Here is a 19,725-nt window from a genome sequence, read left to right on the forward strand (position 1 = left end):
TAAACTGTAGCCCAGGGTTAGGGATCACACCTTCATGGAGGGTGCCCTGGGTTCAGTCCCTGCACAAAATCCCCCCTAAAAATTAATAAAGTGGAATTGCTCAACATTTGCATGTAGCCTCCGTATTCCTCTATATGCTTGTCATCTCTAGATTATAATACAAATATGGTATGTAAATCGTTGTTATACTGTATTGTCAAGGGAATAATGTCAACAAAGAAATCATCTACATATATTCAGTACAGATGCTACCATTTTTTTTGTTCTAACTACATAGTGTGGAATTTCAATCCTATGTTTGTTGAATCCAAGGCTACCAAACCCACAGATCTAGAGGACTGTGAATGTCCCTGCTGAAGACACAGATGGAGATATTTGTGCTGGAAGACATTGATAGAAGTCCAATGCCTGGAATTGGTGGGGTTCAGACTGAGGGTGGAAAAGTAACTCTGCCCTGAAGATTTCTATTTTCTTCTCTGCGAAAAAAAGGAGACTATCCTATGTTGGTGTTGCTGAAATAAATAAGTGAACGAATGTTTTAAAACATGCGGGGTCTATAAATTAGAGGCCAGCCGGGTATCCTAGAGGAAAGGGCTATTCAGATAGAGAAGGGAGCACCAAATAAAGGATGTTTGGAGGATCCTCCCAGGAGGGGAGATGCATGTCGAAAGTAGACTATGGACTGAACATGTTTGCCACTCAATGCCTCTTTTGCAGACCACAACACCCAAAAGGAGAGAGAGAACACAGGGGATTGCCCTGCCACAGAGACGGGGGGATGGGGGGATGGGGGTGGGAGGGATATTATCCATGGTGGTGGAAAATGGGCACTGGTGGAGGGATGGGTATCTGATCATTGTATAATTGAAACCAAAGCACAAAAAATTGTAAATCTACAACTTTAAAAAAAATAAAATAAAATAAAGGGGAAAAAAAAAAAAACATGCGGGGTCAGAGAGATAGTACAGTGGATACTTGCCTCGCATGCAGCCAACCTGGGTTTAATCTCCAGCATCCTATACGGTCTCCAGAGCCCCACCAGAAGTGATCCCTGGGTGCAGAGCCAGGAGTAAGCCCTGAGCACCACCAGATGTGGCCCAACCTCCCCCACTACCCAAATTTAACATATGTTCTTAAAAGATACTGTCTTTAGACAGTATTTAAAAGATACACTATAAACTGAATAACTGATAACAGAATCCTGTCTCGTGTCCCTAAGACTAGGGAATCCCAAGATCAAGGCACACCAGCAGATCTGAGGTCTGGTCTAGATGTACTTCTTCACAGACAGACAGACACCTTCTGTGATTCCACATGGCAGAAGGACCAGCTCTGTCTCTCTGTTTCTCTCTCTCACTCACTCTCTCTCTCTCTCTCATGCTCTCTTCACTCTCTCTCTCTCCCTCTCTCTCTTTCCTTTTTGGCATTATGGTTTGCGGTACAGGTACTGAATGGTTATCATGTACATACCTTTACCTACAATCAGCACTGAATTCTTGTTCAGAGTGATCATTTCCAACTGTCATTGTCAGAGTAATCACTTCCCTATCCTCTCCCCCAACTTGTGGCAAGTGTCTAACAATGGGCCAGTCCTCTGGTTTTCATTTCTACTGTTCTTGGGTAATAGTCTCACACTATGACTTTTATATCCCACAAATGAATGCAATCATACTTTGTCCCTCTCCTTCTGACTCATTTCACTCAACATGATACTCTCTGTGTCCATAAGCGTTTATAAGCAAATTTCATAACTTCATTTTTCCTGGTGGCTGTGTAGTGTTCTATTGTGTAGATGCACCATAGTTTCTTTATCCAGCCATCTGTGCTCAGACACTCAGATTGTTTCCAGGGTCTGATTACTGTGAATAGTGCTGCAATGAACATAGAAGGGCAGATGGCATTTTTGCTGCATGTTTTGGGAGCCCCAGGATACATTCCCAGAAGTGGTATTGCTAGGTTGTATGGAATCTCAATTTCCAGTTTTTTTGAGGAACACCCATATTGTTTTCCAAAAAGGATAAAATTCATCAGAGCTAACAATTCAATGCCAGGGCCCAAGTATTCTCAGATTGTCTCTGGAGTGCCAGGACTCACCCAGATCATCCACCCCAATGGGTGTTTACGGTAGGGGGGGTCTTCAGATCTGCACACTGCAGTGCTCCAGAAACCATTCAGAGCCAGGGATCAAACCAGGTCATCAGTATGCACTTTAACCCCTTGAGTAGGTTTTTTTACATAGAACAAGATTGGCTGGAACATCCTAGATTCCTCTGTATGCAAGCTAATTAGAAGAAAGAAAATCACATAATGCCAGTTTGCTTTTGTATTGGAGGTCACAAAACAAAAATCCCACTTTCCCCATTTTTATTCAGTATAGTACTGGAAGACCAAGTGGTAGCAATTAGGCAAAAAAAAAAAAAACTGAAAGGATCCAATCGGGAAAAGAAGAAAGCAAACTGTCACTATTTGCAGATAACATTACACTATATGTAGAAGACTTTAAGGATCCCACTAAAAATCTGTTAGAAACAATACACTAGTACAGCAAAGTAGTAGGCTGCAAAATCAGTCACAGTCCGGTCCTCCCATTGTTCATTGATTTGCTCGAGCGGGCCCAGTAACATTGTGAGACTTGTTACTGTGTTTGGCATATCGAATACGTCACAGGGAGTTTGCCAGGCTTTGCCGTGCAGGGGAGATACTCTTGGTAGCTTGCCGGGCTCTCCGAGAGGGGTGGAGGAATTGAACTGGGGTCGGCCATGTTGGCTGCGTGCAAGGCAAACGCCCTACCCGCTGTGCTATTGTTCCAGCCCAGGCTGCAAAATCAATACACAAAAATCTGTTGCATTCCTATATGCAAATAGTGATTTAGAAAAGAAAGAGATCAAAGAAACTACTCCATTCAATGTGTCCGAAGTACCTAGGAATCAATTTAACAACAACTCCAAAAAAAATCGATCAATAAAAAGGTTACCTGGAGAACCAAGTGACTTAATAAGGAAAGAGAAAAGAACTTAGTCCTACACTAAGTTCCTCTCTGCATGGGGAGTTCCTTCTACTTTCTCTTTTACTTTCCAATAAGCTTTTCTACAAGAAAGAAAGAAAGAAAGAAAGAAAGAAAGAAAGAAAGAAAGAAAGAAAGAAAGAAAGAAAACTCACAAAAAAGAAGTCATCAAGTAATGGAAAACTATTTCATGTTCATGAATTAGAAGAACCAATTTTGTCAAAATGACTATATTATCTAAATGCAGAGTCAATGCCTAGTATAATGTTCATGAATTGGAAGAATCAACTTGGTTGATATGACTATCTTACCTGAATTATTATATAGAGTCAATGCAATCCCCATCAAAATTCTTGTGACATTACTCAAGGATTAAGAATGACCACTGATAAAATCTGTATGGAACCGTAATATGCCCCAAATAGCCAAACCCATTCTAAAAATAAGAAAATGACATGTATTGTGTTTCCTGACTTGAATCTATACTATGAAGCTGTAGCAATCAAAAAGCAAGGAATTAGAATATGAATAGACTTCAAACTAACAGGTTAGATTGAATACTCAGTGATAAAATATTGTTTATATTGACAGCTAATTTATTGTTTATATTGACAGCTAATTTATAGAACCGGGTCTATAGTAATGTAAAGATAGTCTCTTCAACAAATAGTGCTGGGAAAACTGGATAGTCACATGTGACGAAAACTCAATTGGATCTATATTTTACACTTATGAAAAAAGTCATGTAAATCATGGGACCTTAAATTTAAAAAGAAATATTTAAAAGATATGATTAAAAAATTTAAAGGGGCTGGAGCAATAGCATAGAGGGTACGGCGTTTGCCTTGCACAAATCTACCCAGGCTCAATTCCCAGCATCCCATATGGTCCCCTGAGCACCGCCAGGAGTAATTCCTGAGTACATAAGCCAGGAGTAACCTCTGTGCATCTCCAGGTGTGACCCAAAAAGCAAAAAAAAAATCTAAATATGTAGTAACTCCTTGGAGAATAGCTATAAAGGATTAAAACTGCTCTATCCAACAGGAAAATGTCAAATGAGCCTTGTTGTAATTTTAAATTCTTTAGTGGCTACACTTAAGTAAGTAAAAGGAAACAGGTAAAATAACAGAGAAAATATTTTGAAATTAAAACCAGATTCCATACAATACACTGAGAAAAATGTAAGCAGACTGTTCCAGGATTTGGATCTCAAAATTATCTTCAGTGACAAATAAAATATAATAACAATAATAATAAGCTTTTGAAGTATCTGTATGTACTAACCCACTAGAAAAGATTTGTGCATACCTATGTCCATTGCAGCACTTAGTACAACAGGATATGTAAGCAATGCAGTTGGCCAACAACAGAAGAGCGATTGATGAAGTTTTGATATTAATATATATATACACAAGTGTATATATATGTACACACAACATAATCCCGTGCCAATAGACGAAATAATGAAATCAGGCTATTTGCTGCAAGTCGGATGAAACTGGAGGATAACATGTTAAGTGAAGTAAGTCAGAAGAAGAAGGACAAATGCCAGATGTTCTCATTAATATGTTGGTATAAAAAATAATATGTCTTGGGAATGGGTCACAAAGGAGGGCAAAACAGTGGCTCTAGATAACAGAAACAAAAATGCCAATCAAGGAGGAGATGGAAAAAGGAAGCATGAAGGGATGTCTGGAAATAGGGGGAGGGGCAAGAGCCTTGGCCCCCTCTCTATGTTGTAGAGGTGACGCATCTGAATATATTCAACCACTATGTTCAACTCTACCATAAGCATGGGTTCCAAAATAAAACAGTTAAATTTAAAAATATAACTGTCTGGGCAGGTATAGTACTGGGGGTAAGGAGTTTGCCCTGAACACAGCAAGCCAGAATTTGATCCCTGGCACCAAATGTGGTCCCTGAGCCCTTCAAAAAGTGATCCCTGAATGCAGAGCCAGAAGTAATTCCCGGGAATTTCTGGTTGTGACTTCAAAACTAGGAGGCGAGGGGGGGAAAATGTGTCACAGAGAAAGGTTGGTTAGCATAAGGGATCTTTATATCTTGGCTATTGTGCTAGGTTCAGCAATGAGTGTAGACGCATATATATCCTTTCAAATTAATGTTTTTGATTTGGGGAATAGATGCCAAGAAGTGGTATCACTGGTGATGTGAAAATTCTTTTGCTGTGTTTTTGAAATTTCTCCATATTGCTTTCCATAGAGGTTGAATCAGATGACATTCCAACCAAGAGTGGATGTGGGTTACTCACCTACGCCAATAGTGGCTATCTTCAGGTTTTTTGATATGTGCCATTCTCAAGGTCCTGAGATGATGTCTTAAAGTTGTCTTGATTTTCATTTCCCTAATTATGAGTGATGATAAATGTGCTTTTATATGCCTATTGGACACCTATATATCATCTTTGGGGAAGTGTCTGTTCTTGACCTATTTGTGGGGTCACTGGATTTTTTGTTATTGGGTTTTGTGATTGCTTTATAGATCTTGAATATCACCTTTTTATCTGATGTACTGTATGCAAATATTTCCTCCCATCTGTAGGGTGTCCTTTTATTATAGCTTTAGTTTTCTTTGTTTTTAATTTGATGTATTCCTATTTGTTTGTTTTATGGTTTTGTTATCAATGCCTCTGTGGTCATCTTGTTGAAGATGCTTCTGTTACCAATTTCCTGGAGAGTTCTGTTGATGCTTTATTTCATGTATTTTATGCTTTTAGGTCTAGTCTCGAAGTGTTTAATTCACTCTGAATTTACTTTTGTGAATGGTGTGAGATAAGGTTCTAATTTCATTTTTTAACGTGTCATTTCCCAATTTTCTCAATATCATTTATTGGAAAGATTTTCTTTGCTTCACTTATTAAGCTCCTTTGTCTATAAGTATGGGAGGTTAATTCTGAACTTCTGTTCCATGGGTCTTCAGGTCTGTCTTTATGCCAGTAACATGCAGTTTTGAATATTGTAGCTTTGTGACTTAATTCAAAGTTGGAAGATGAATATCTCCAATCTTATTCTTTTTTTCTTAAGATTTTTTGGCTCTTTGAGAAGTTTCATAGTTCCATACAAATTTTAATAGCATTTGTTCTATTTCTTTGAAAACGTCAATGTGAAAAATTTTTGTGTATTAATTTTTAACCAGCTACCTTACTATAATGAATTATTACTATTTCAAAAAGTTTTTTGGTGAGTGTTTAGAGTTTTCAATGTTGCCATTTTCAAATACTGATAATTTCACTTATTTTCCAATTTGAATACCTTCCAAGTCTTTTTCTTGTGTAAAAAAGTCTTTTTCTGTGGTAGAGATTTCCAAAACTATACTGAATAAGAGTGGCAACAATGAACATCCTTATCTTATGCCTAATCTTTGCTGACAACTGACAAAATTCTGAAGCCCGACTGGCAGAGCTGGTAGCAGATAATTAATCAAAACAACATGCAACGATTGTCTAATCAGCAGGGCTGCCTGTGCAGCAGGAGTAACCTAACAGGCTGGCCACTTATTCAGTACAATATTCACTTCTCCACCCTGGCTCCCAAAACGTGAGCCATTGTGTAAGTTGATATATACATTAAATACACTTAACAGGTACATTAAGTGTTAACAGGTACATCAAAAGTCAACAGGTACATTAAGAGCAAAGGTTAGGATATTTACACAGCTGTGACCAGATGGTCGTAAACAATAAGCATGCACCTTTAAAAAGTATTAAAGCCATAGTATTCTACTCCTTACTGGAACACATTTGCAGTCCCATTGTCTATGCTAAACAAACTTGCTTTATACTCCTCTTGGTTGGGTACACATGTGCAGCTTTCATTATCTAAACTAAGCTAAGCTTGTTTTACCCAGAGGACTATGCTGACCTTGGGCTTTTATTAAGAGGATGATTTCTCACAGGAAAGACTTTCAGTATTTCACCATCTATTATGATATTTACTGGCTATGGGACTTTTATGAATGGCCTCTCCTACCTGGTGGTATGTTTCATCTATCCCTATTTTTGAAGGGTTTTATCATGAATGAATACTGGGTCTTGTCAAAGCCTTCTCTACATCAACTGATATGACCATGTGGTTTTTATCTTCCTTTTTGTTGATATGGTACACTACACTAATTAACTTATATATATTGAGACATCTTTGCATCCCTGGAATGAACCCCACTTGGTCATCCTGTATAAATACTTTGATATATTACTGGATTTACTTTGCTATGATGTTTTGTACTTCTGAGGTAACTGTTGTAATTTCTTTCCTGTCATTTTTTATCCTACTTATTTTGTTTATTTCTGCTTTTTTGGGGGGGTCACACCCGGCTATGCACAGGGGTTACTCCTGGCTCTGCACTCAGGAGTTACTCCTGGCGGTGCTCAGGGGACCATATGGGATGCTGGGAATCGAACCTGGGTTGGCCATGTGCAAGGCAAATGCCCTACCCGCTGTGCTATTGCTCCAGCCCCAGTTTATTTCTGCTTTTTCTAATGAATACAACTTTTGGCAATCTTGATTACTCTTTCAAAGAACCAACTCCTGTTTTCATTGATCGTCTGAATTATTTACTTGTTTTCTATATTGTTTATTTTCACTCTAGTTTTTATTGTATCCTGCCTTTATTTGATGTGAGCTTCATTTTTCCCCCCTAGTTTCTATAGTTTAGGGACTAGGTTGCTTTCTTTCTTCCTTGATATGTGCTTGAATAACAATAAACTTTCCTCTCTTGCTGTTTTCTATAGGTTCTGGTATTTAATGTCTTCATTCTTGTTTATTAAAGGAATCTTGATTTGTTCTTTGATTTCTCCTTTGATCCAATTGTTATCAGTATACTGTTTAGTTTCCAGGTATATAATCTTTTTGCAACCTTCTTTCCCCACACACACCACTATATTTTTATGATTGATTTCTACTTTGTGACTTTGTGATCTGAGAAGATATTTGGTATAATCTCTATTTTTGCAATTCTGTGGATGTTCAGGTTGTGTCCCACATGTGATCTATATTGGAGAATGTCCCGTGTGCAGTGCAGAAGAATATGCATTCAGCTTTTTGAAGGTGTAGAGTAATGACTATGTCTATTAGACCCAATGCTTCCAGATTCTCGTTTGTCTCTTATCTGTTCCATAGTTTTTTGCCTGGTTGATCTGCCCGGTGCTGAGAGTGATGCATTGAAGACTTCCACCACTATTGTATTACCATTGATGTATTTCCTTAGGTCTTTTATCAGTTGTTTTATAAACTTTGCTTCCAAAGTTTACGCTTAGTGCATATGTGTTAATGAGAGTTAACACTAATCCTCTATTGACAATGTAACCAATATGTACTGTCCTTCTCTGTCTTATATTATCTACTTTAGTTCAAATGCTCTTTGGTCTGAAACCAGTATGACTATCCTTGATTTTTTTTTTCTTTCTTCCATTCGCCTGCATAACTGTCTTCCAACCATTGACTCTAACGCTACATTTATTATAGGAGTTATCTTCTGTACACAACAGAAAGTTGTGTTTTGTTTCCAGATCTATTCTGCTGTGTTGTCTTGCTTGTTTGTTTATTGGGTTTGGGGCCACACCCATGTTTAAGAATTACTCCTGGCTCTGTATTCAGGGCCCATTCCTGGGGGGACTCAGGGGATGATATGGGGGTGCCAGGGATTGAATCCAGGTTTTTTGATGCAAGGCAAGTGTCCTAATTGCTGTACTGTCTCTTCCACCCCATCTCTGTGTCATTTTATGGGAAAGTGAGATCCACTGACATTTAGAGAAATTATTAATATGAAGGCATATGTTGCCATGTATATACATGTGATCTGGTTGCTTGCCCTGGGTGATCTTCCCTTTATACATGATCTTTCAGTGTACTTGGAGGGCTGGGTTAGGTTCTGAATATGTCTTCACTGCTGTCTGTTTGAGAATATTCCTATCACTTTTCCACTGTGAGTAACAAATCTTGTTGGGTAGAAGATTATCGGGTAGAAGTTCTTTTCATTCAATAGTTTATATATAGTGTTCCATTCCCTTCTTGCTTATAGAGTTTCACTAGACAAATCTACTGTGAGTCTGGTGATTCCCATTGGGTATGTGATGTTTTGTTTCTGTCTTGCAGCTGTAAGGAGTCTGTCTCTGCCTTTGGTTCTTGCCATTCTGATTATGAAATGTCTTGGTTTAGTTTTGTTCGGGTCTACTCTGGTTGTTACTCTTTGTGTCTCTTTTATTTGTACTCCGATATCAATCTTCAAATTGGGGAACTTGCCCCCAGTTACCTTTCTCCTGAATTTTCTATGATTCTGAAATTGTTCCTCTTCACATTGTCAATAACTTCCATTACGTTCTCTGCGCTTTTTTCTCGTTCTTTTCAAGATATTTGAACCGGTCACTTACAGCTTTAATATATCAATTTTCTCATTGTTTTTCTTTTGAAAATATTTTAAAGCATATTTTGTTGGAGGAGGGAGAGTGAGAGTGGAAAATGTGTGTGTGTGTGTGTGTGTGTGTGTGTGTGTGTGTGTGTGTCTGAGAGAGGGAGCTGCTGCATAGGGAGAGGAAGAGGTGGCATGCTTGCTTGTCTTTTGTCCTTCAGAAATAAATTTAAAAATTCATTTCTTTGGCAAATCCTGTAAATCATGTGGAACCCTCCATTCATATTTAGGAACAAAATAGTCAATGACCAGGAATGGTTCAGTCAGAAAATAAGGAGGAAGTACATATTTAAAGACTTATCTATCAACTTCCCTTCCATAGTCCTGATTTTATAAATTCAAGGGTTTGTTTGCTTTCTTCTGAGCACCAGAACGCCAACATAAAACACAACATTATTTTTTATTCAACTTTATTTACACAATATAATAGCAAAAAAGAACTGAAACAGGATTTAAATGTTCGATATTTAAGCTGTTTTTTCTCTTCATTTTATTTTGTGGAAGCACTATGATTTACAGTTTTTCATAGACATACAATGTTCCATCACTGATTCAGACACCAGGCTCATCTTCCCTCCACCACTGTTCTCAGGTTCCCTCTCTCATCCCTCTCCCCATCCCAGACTTCCATCTTAACAGGCACCTTTTAGAGTTTGTTTATTTAAGTTTTAGTCCCATGCTTCCAGTGTGTTTACTCTGTGGTTTGGATATTTAACTCTATTACTCCTTAATACCAACGATGTACATTGAGCCTTGGCCCCTGCTGCTTCTCATGTCCTGTCCTCCCACCCTCCCATCATGTCTTTCCATTTCCTTCCTATACTTTGAGAACAAGGGTGATCTCATACACTCACATACCATAAACCATTGCATTTCCTCATTCAGTTTATATATCTAAATACCACATATAAGTGAAACCATCCCTCATTTATCCTTCTTCTTTTTCTGGCTTTCTTCATTTAACATTATATCTTCCTGTTCCATCCATGTTGCAGAAAATTGCATGATTTCACCCCTTACTGCTGCATAGTATTCTATTGTGTTTCTACACCACATCTTCATGACCCACTGATCTGTTGTCGACATCTGAGTTGATTCCAAATCATAGTTATTATACTGAGTGCTGCAATGAATAATAGTATGCATTCGTCCTTTTGATTGAATGCTTTTCTGTCCAAGGGATAAATGCCCAAAAAATGGAATTTCTGGGTCATATGGAAACTCAATTTTAAGTTTACTGAGAACTCTCCATATCGATTTCCAGTGGAGGTGAACCAAACAACATTCCCACCAGTAGTGGATGTTGCCCGTATCATCACATTCCTGCCAACACAGATTGTTTCCTTTATTTTTGAAATGTAACACTATCACTGGTATCTCATTGTTGTCTTTTTTTTATTTTCCTGATAATAAGTTTTGATGAGCATTTTTTCATGTGCCCGTTAAGTCCCTGTTCTCTCCCCATTTTTTGATGGGGTTTTTGAACTTTTTGTTGTTGATCACTATGACTATTTTATATATCCTGGATATCAACTCTTTATCTGATGTGTTGATTGCAAATATTTTCTCTCATTCAATTAGCTGTCTTTTAGTTTTATTCCATGTTCCTTTTGCCAAAAGCATGACATTATTGAACAAACAAAAAATTATTGAGATCTGACATTATGCCAAGCATTATGCTAGGAGCTGGAAACAGAGAACTATTGTTTGATTAAGCTTAGTTACAAATTGAAAACTTGCACAACAAAGTTTATTCACAACATGAATAAAGTGATCTCACCTAGACTGGAAGTTGGGAGACAATTCCCAAATATTCAAAAAGAATACTGGCTTTTATGCTCTTATATTCACAATATATGTTGAGCACATACTTGATGATAGGTAGAAGTAACATACTCAGGAGTATAGCTAGGATGTCATTTTCCCAGACATCATGTCAGAACAAAGTTTTTTCCATATCAATGTATGTGGAAGGGCCCTGAATGGGAAGATCCAACCAGAAGACATACTGTGTAGCTGAGAGAGGTAGCCAGGAATGAGTCCATTTCTGATTTGCCTTGAGGATCTTTGCTGATTTCAAATTCCTGGTCCATAGAATCCAAAACCAATATTCAGTTTAAGGCTAAAAGCTGCCTTTTAGGATTTTTGCATTCCAAAATTCTTAAATAAACTGATAGGTCAGATATTGGGGGTTGTAATTAAAGCAATGGTATAAATCCCCCTAGGAGACTATCAGAAAGCTATCCGATGATGTGAGGCCTGATGCTTTGCACCAGGAGAGTATCAGTCATACTCCAAAGGTGACTAAGACTGATCTACATGTTCTCTAGAAAATTTCCAGACACGCTTAATTCTGGAGCATCCCAGAGCTGAAAACAGCACAATCTATACAATCTATGAAGCAACCAGCTGGGATCTGGATCCATAGTACAGTGGGTAGAGTGCTTGCCTTGCACATGGCCAACTCAGGTTCTATCCCCAGCAGCACAAATAATCTCCTGAACCTGCCAGGATTGATCCCTAAGTGCAGAGCAGGAAGTAAACTCTGAGAAATATTGGATGTGCCCCCAACAACCACCAAAAATATTAAAGCATCACTGACCTACTGCCCTATCAGTACCTGCACTTTAAATTATATCCTGGTACAATTTTTCTAATTTTTCAAGGATTCTTATTTTTCCAGTTCAAGTTTCTACATTAGCACAGCGGTACGGCGTTTGCCTTGCACGCAGCCAACCTGGACGACCCGAGTTCGATTCCTCAGCCCCTCTCGGAGAGCCTGGCAAGCTACCCGTGACGTACTCAATATGCCAAACACAGTAACAACAAGTCTCACTAAGGAGACGTTACTGGGCCCACTCGAGCAAATTGATGAACAACGGGAGGACCTTGACCGTAACCTTTAAGTTTCTACATTCTAAACATTTCATCCACCCATTGATTTGGGAATCTTTCCAAGGAGGAAGTTGGCTTGAGAACACTGGTCTAACTTGAGTGTCTAGAGAGGTTTGGAACATGCAGTTGCTTGGTAGAGAGCCAGACTCAAGCACACAGGTGTGACTTAAAGTTGTAGTTACAGGGTAATCTGAGTCCAGCAAGAAGAAACAAAGATGCACACAAAGTCAACAAAAACTTTTTCTAGGAGCCAAGAACTTTAGGCTTCCTGATGCCCCCCCCCCCTCCCCTGTCACTTCCTTGTTTTGTAGAGAGCATGTAGGGCAGAGAAGAGGGAAGAAAGTAGAGAAAGAATTTAGACAACAAAGGTGGAGTAAGCAAGTCTGTACAGTCCAAGGGCTGACTGTACTGAATGTGACCAAGACCTTGGCTAGAGATCACAGGGTACCTCTTATTCAGAAGGAAGTGGGAGAGATAGAAAGGGGTAAGTTTCTGAAAAGAGTCAGGTGACGAGGAAGGGGTGGGCATGTGTATGACCGCAGGGCATGGCCAGAGAGGTTATATACTGATCATTATCAGGAGAAAAACAAAAGTTCTTTTGGGTGAAGTTGAAGCTCCAGAGCCATGTTTTCAGGCATGCCATATAGGCAAATAACCTAGTTTTTTTTTTCTGTAACTATTTCAACATCCAAAATCAAGTACTGGTACTCCATATTATGAATCTGTTGGGAGAGTCTGTAAAGCACAGGTAACAAGTAAATGCTCAAGTACCAGAAGCTATTAAATCACATAGTTGAGTGTGCTACAGTGACTTGGTACAAGCTAAACTGAAAATGGAAATGCAGATACAAATGCTTCCTCTTCTTCCAGAAAATACTATAATCCACTGGCTGAAAAACTATGTAAAAGACCAACATGCTGCTTTGATTTTTCATCATTTCAGTCATACGAGTTTAAGAATCCAGGTTGAATCTGGGCAAGCAACCTGCCCACTGCACTGCCACCCTAACCACCTAGGAGGAATTCTTGTGGGAGAATCTTCTTCTCTTTAAATAATCTGTCTACATCAAGGAGAAACAGAAACAAAATAGTAATAGGAAATTAGAGTCCAGCTGAAATAGTCACTCTTTTTAAATTTTTTCTCTCTTTTTTTTTTAATTTTATTGATTAACCATGAGAAAGTTGCAAGCTTTCATGTTTGGGTTACAACCACACAATGATCAAACACCCATCCCTCCACCAGTGCACATTCCCCACCACCAATCTCCCCAATATACCCCCATTCCCCACCCTCCCCCTGCCTCCATGGCAGACAATGTTCCCCATACTCTCTCTCTCTACTTTTGGGCATTATTGTTTGCAATACAGACACTGAGAGGTCAACTTTAAATTTTTTTTATTTGGGGGGAAGGATGTGATCTACAATACTGTTAATGATGGGGCTTCCGGCATACATAATTCTGACATCATACCAGAGTGTCTGCTTCCCTCCAACTGTCTCTGAGTCCTCTCTCCCCCACCCCCTCTAACCACACCTCCTGCCCACTCCTGTATTGTTAATCTCAGTTCTGTAGACCAGTGTTCAGGTTCTGTTGCCTTTGCCCATTTGTAGCAACATGCTCCCTTACTACATTTCTTTCTATCCCACGTATGAGATTATTCTGCATCTGTCCCTCTCCTTCTGACTAACTTCAGTCAGCATGATACCCTCCAGTTCCATGCACAAATTAGCAAATTACATGATTTTGTTTCTTAATGTTAAGTAAAAAATTTTCAACCTGAGTATTCAAAAGAGCAATCAATCCCGAAGTCAACCTAATAGGAGGGCAGCCATTTCTTGCAAGATACAGTTCTACAGGGTGTGACATTTTTTAGTCACAAGCTTTGAAAACTACCTGTAAAAAGAAAATTTAAATACACATTAACTGCACTTGGAAAATTTTACTTCACTCTTGGTTATGATTTCGTTGGGGTGGTGATGAGCAGACCAGTCCATTATAAACACGTGGGTTTTTTTCTTCTAATTAGTACATAATTTGAAAACTGATAGTTCAAGATTAATATAAATTCACTTCCCTAGTACATTTCACCTGCTGGGTTTATCTTTTTTTTTTCTTTGTTTGTTTTGGTTGGGGACCATACCTGAAGATGCTCAGGGGCTACTCCTGGCTCTGCACTCAGGAATCATTTCTGGAAGTGCTCAAGGGACCATATGGGATGTTGGGGATCCAACCAGGATCATGCAGCATGTCAGGCAAGCACTCTACCCACTGTGCTACCTCTCCAGTCCCACGCCTGGTGATTTCATCCGTTGAAAACTCTTTTCTTAATCAATTATCTCTTGGGGGGAGGGGGATTCAAGGGCAATTTTCTTTCTTTATTTTTCTTTTTGTTTTCTTTGTTTTGGGGCTACACCAGCTGTGCTCAAGGCTTTCCTCTTGGCTCAGCACTCAGGGATCACTCCTGGTCATGCCCAGAGGATTATAGGGTGTCAGGGATCGAACCCAGATTGAGTGCATGCAAGGCAAACACTCTACTAACTGTACTAACACTCCAGCCCGGACTTTTATTTCTTCAATATTTTTTACTTCACAATCTTCTGAAAAGACTAGATTTCTCAAAAAAAGAACTAGATTTCTCTTTTTTCAACTTTCTTTCACTTTCTTTTTCAGTATCATTGCAAACTAGTCTCTTTTTCATTCAGTATTTTTCAATCAATTGTTCAATTTATTATGAAACTTTTCAGACATACAGAAAATATAAAAGTATCTTATAGTGAATACATATACCTACCACCTACCACCTTATTCTAGAATATTTGTCTGTTGCTTTTTCACATATTTATTCTTCTATACTGCTCTCTACCCAAGCCATCTCATTTTTTGACATGAGTCAGTTTCAAACATTACTCATGTTGTCTATTCTTGGGTGCTCACTTTGTTACAAATTTGGACTGTGATATTATCATGCTTTTTGACAGTTATCGATTTACTTATTTGATATGATCGACCAAGTCAATATTTATAATACACGTTCTTATATGTACAGGTAAACATTTACAGTATGTAAAACTGAAATCATTATTGGGCATTGATGCATTTAATTAGGGTCCTGCTCCAGAACCTACAGCCCCAACATTTATTGAATGGAGCCAATTCTTGACCTTCTAGACAGGCTTATTTTACAACCTCAGTGAAGTGCACCGTCAAGTGGACATTGCATGTAACAACAACCCTCTGGCTCCAGAAATAGTTTGTATTTCTGAACTTCATCTAAATATAGTCCAGGAGTCTGATGAATTCTGATGAGGAAAAAGCCAGCTACTTCAAGAAAAATCATATTATCAGTGACAACTAAGAAAATTTGTTGCTGCTTATTTCTCCTATAAGAACTAATGCCTGGTCAGAAGGATAGTACAGTAGATAGGGCCTTCGCCTTGTGTGTGGCAGACCTGGGTTTGATTGCCGGCGTCCCATAGGGCCCCCTAAGCTTGTCAAAGGTGATTCCTAAGAGCCAGGAGTAAGCCCTGAGCACCACCAGGTGTGACCCAAAAAACAAGGAGAGAGAGGAAACAGACAGACAGACAGATAGACAGACAGAGGTGGAGGGGTAGAGGGGGGTGTAATACCAAGATATCTAATCACAAATAAGAAAAATGAAGGACATAGTCTCCCTAATGCAGCCACTATGTTCGCTTCCTAAGTAAAACTGTCAGTGGAAGTGGGAAGAAAAGCTTCAGAAGGGCAGGGAGTGAAACTGGCCCAGTCCACACTAAAGACTAAGAAGTGTAAGATCATTCTTGAAATGGATGCGAAAGATGCAAGAGGGTCCTCACCACGTGGAGTTAATAAAAAAAAGTGGTAGAAAGAATGTGTATCTATTGCAAATACCTTAAAATAAAATTTACATCCATGGCATTGAAATGAAGACAATTATCTGCACTTGTTATTTTTTCTTGGTTTCAGTGTGTCACTAAGAATGCATCTGCATTTTCCTGCCTCAAATTCTGATTTTTCCTGATGGCTCCACTTTCAGGCCTTCCCAGAAGCTGCACACAGCTTCACTCCCCGAAGCCCAGCTCACTTGGAGCCACAAGGAGGTCAGGAAATGTGCCTCTGTTCTGAGAAATTGGCTTTCCTGCCTAAAATTCATTATCCTATTTCTAAAGGAGGAAGAATCAATATTGGAGACAACCAGCAATCTTAGCCACTATGTATAGTCTATTCAGGTCATAAAGCTCAATGGAGTTCATTAGATTCCTATTATTCATTGTTGCTCGGGCTTTCTTAGTCCTAAATTTGCCCCCTATATCACTCAAAGACTTAAAGTGATTATTTCATCCTCATTCTAAAGTGTTTGTAGACATTTCTCCTTGTGTGTCTTTTACCTATACCTCTTATATACTGGTTCTTATTTTTCTCAAAATGTGAGATTAGGCCCTAACCATTGCTTCTTTTTGGACACACATACACACAAGAAAACATTAAGTGCTGCAGGCGGTGTTGTTGCTGTTGTGTCCTGATTTCAGGTACGATTATGACTGTGCCCATGACCACTGAATGTTTTCCCTTTCTGAGTCACAAAGTCGTTTTCAGTATGTGGTTTGCTTTGTTTTTCTATCTGATTCAATCAAATCTTTTGATCACATTCCCAGATGTTTGCTTGTTCTTAGCTCCTCTGATCATATTTAATTTTGGCCTTTTGAGAAACCTGGTTGCTCTATGGTTTGAAAATTCTATTCTTTGTTTCTATTTGTCTTCTGAAAATGTATGTGTTTGTGTTGATGGTTCCTTATGTAACCAATTTAAAATGACTTGTAACCGTAACCATAAAATTAATCTAATTTTCTACCTTCTGTTATTTTTTTTCTGCTTTTCCACCAATTTCTTTTAGTTGAATATGTGTCTTTCAGTGTTTATCTTTCTATGGTAAACGCTACTGCTTCTCACCATATTTTTCAGCTCTCAGAAGTAAAAGACATGAAAACTGGCAGATTGTCATTCCTTTTTCTTTTTCTTCTCCAAATTAGTGTTCTGACCATTTTTTCTACGTGGTTTGAAGGTTTGAAATTTATTCAGAATAAATAAATTTGGAGCAATAGCACAGTGGTAGGGCGTTTGTATTGCACACAACCAGCCTGGACAAGCCGGGTTCGATTCCTCTGCCCTTCTTGGAGAGTCCGGCAAGCTACCAAGAGTGTCTCACCCACACGGCAAAGCCTGGCAAGTTACCCGTGACGTATTCGATATGCTAAACACAGTAACAACAAGTCTCACAATGGAGACGTTATTGGGACTGCTCGAACAAATCCATGAGCAACGGGAGGACAGTGCTACAATGCTAAATGAATTTGAAATTTGTATTGAAATTGTAGTTCCTGAAAATGCTTTAGGTTTTAATTTATTAAACATTCAAAACATGCTGCCCAGCCATTAGTCACTTTTCTCCATTTACTTCCTTGTTCAGCTGAAGTTCTTCCTCTAGTCCCAACTTTAAGAAAACTCGCAGGGGGGCTGGAGCAATAGCATAGCAGGTAGGGTGTTTGCCTTGCACGCGGCCGACCTGAGTTCAATTCCCAGCATCCTATATGGTCTCCTGAGCACCGCCAGGAGTAATTCCTGAGTGCAGAGCCAGGAGTAACCCCTGTGCATTGCCGGTGTCACCCAAAAAGCAAAAAAAAAAAAAAAAAATTTTTAAAAACTCCCAGAAATCATATTCTATGAGGACTTTCATGCTTAAATATTTTTTATCTTAAATCACGATCACGACCATCCTGTTATTCGTCGATTGCCTTGAGCAGGCACCAGTAATGTCTCCTTTGTCCTAGCCCTGAGATTCTAAAAAGTGCCACATTCAAGGCTCTTTCAGGGTTAGGAGAATGAGACCCATCATTATTACTGGTATTTGCCATGTTGGGTATGCCACGGGGAGTTTGCCAGACTCTGCCGTGTGGGCAGGTTACATTTGGTAGCCTTCCAGGTTGTCCAAAGTAGGAATGAGATAATAAGATGTCCCCCGCTTCCGGGAGCTGGGTTTTATAGTCTCTGAGTCTTGGCCGTTGATGGGATTACACAGCGCCAGGGGGCCAGTTGGTGGGTGTGACCCCCGCCTACTGGAATTTGGAGGATCTGGGTGGAGGATGCTCAGTCCCGATCCAAGTAGGCTTGGAGATCTCAGCCCCAGGACCCGCGTGCCTTTGTTCCTCTGCCGGTACCTTCATGTGTGCGGAGAGTGGTCTCAGCATGATGGTGGCTGGTTCTGGAAGTCTTCGGCTGCAGGAGCCCTGGTCGGGGCAGGGAGGAAAACTCAACCCGCTCCCCTCCAGGGGGCCCCAGTGAGGACAGCCAGGCACGGGGGCAGGAGATTCTTAAATATTTTATTTTAAAATTTATTTTAAGTCTGCTTCTTTCCCTCTTATAATTGGAGGGCTTGTTTGCCCTCAGGCTTACAGAGATTATAGAGAAGAACATTACCCTTGTGTAGCCTCAATTTATTGCACCCAAATCACTCTAAGCACTCAGAGGTGACATGGATATTCCAGAGAAGTGCACTATGAAACCCATTCTGGCCAGCAGCATTCTCTCAGAGGTTACCACTTCACTGTGCCCAGTCAATGAAACTTCACAGGCCTTCAAGAAAACAGAAACATATCAGGGAAAAAGAGTTTAAACCCAGTAGACTGTTCCATGAGCCAAGAGGGTTTGGAGGAATAGATCAAAGGCTCCTGGAATTTGAAATGGCAACCCTTGTAATTTGGAGGAAAACATTGTGTATAAATTTGGGCCTAAAGAACACTTTGACTTATAAAACAGCTGGAGATGGTAACCTCCAGTAAATTAATCAATTATGAATTATGAAATTATTCATGCAACTAGACTCAAACATCTGTGGTTCACAGAAATTGTGTGAAATTATTTATGGGTAACATTTCCCCTTTCTCTCTTTTCCAACTATATTTGATAAATGGGGCTGGCATATCTTTGTCATTATAAATAGGGCATAAAGTCTATGCCAAAAAATGTATGACTCATGGTTTAAAAGTTAAATCATATGAATATTTATGAATATAGTGTCTACTATAAGAAAAGATATATGGGCCTAAAATACTTGAAATGTGTAGATTTTAAAAACAAGGAGGAAGAGGTATAACCTCAAGCAATTAAGGAGATCAGATCATAAAACCGATGTTGACTTCTACAAGCCAGATTTCAACAATAAACCATAAATTTAACCTCAAGGTCAATAAGCACTCACGTGTGATACTGTCGTGGCCACACAACCCCACTAGATAAATAATAGCAACTCCATCCTGATATAGTCGAGTATGAGACCTCAGGTGGCTTTGAAACCAGGACCATGAAACCCCAAATCTTGATTACAATACAGTATGAATTAATATAGAT

General features: G+C 39.2%; 1 protein-coding gene across 1 annotated transcript in view; it reads left to right on the forward strand.

Moving 5' to 3' along the window:
- SLC28A3 (solute carrier family 28 member 3) overlaps window positions 1–19,725 on the forward strand; it is a 156,508-nt gene that overhangs the window by 79,662 nt on the left and 57,121 nt on the right. The window lies entirely within an intron of this gene.

Source organism: Sorex fumeus, unplaced genomic scaffold (genome assembly GCF_029834395.1).
Source record: "Sorex fumeus unplaced genomic scaffold, SorFum_2.1 ptg000046l, whole genome shotgun sequence".
Taxonomy (NCBI): Eukaryota; Metazoa; Chordata; class Mammalia; order Eulipotyphla; family Soricidae; genus Sorex; species Sorex fumeus.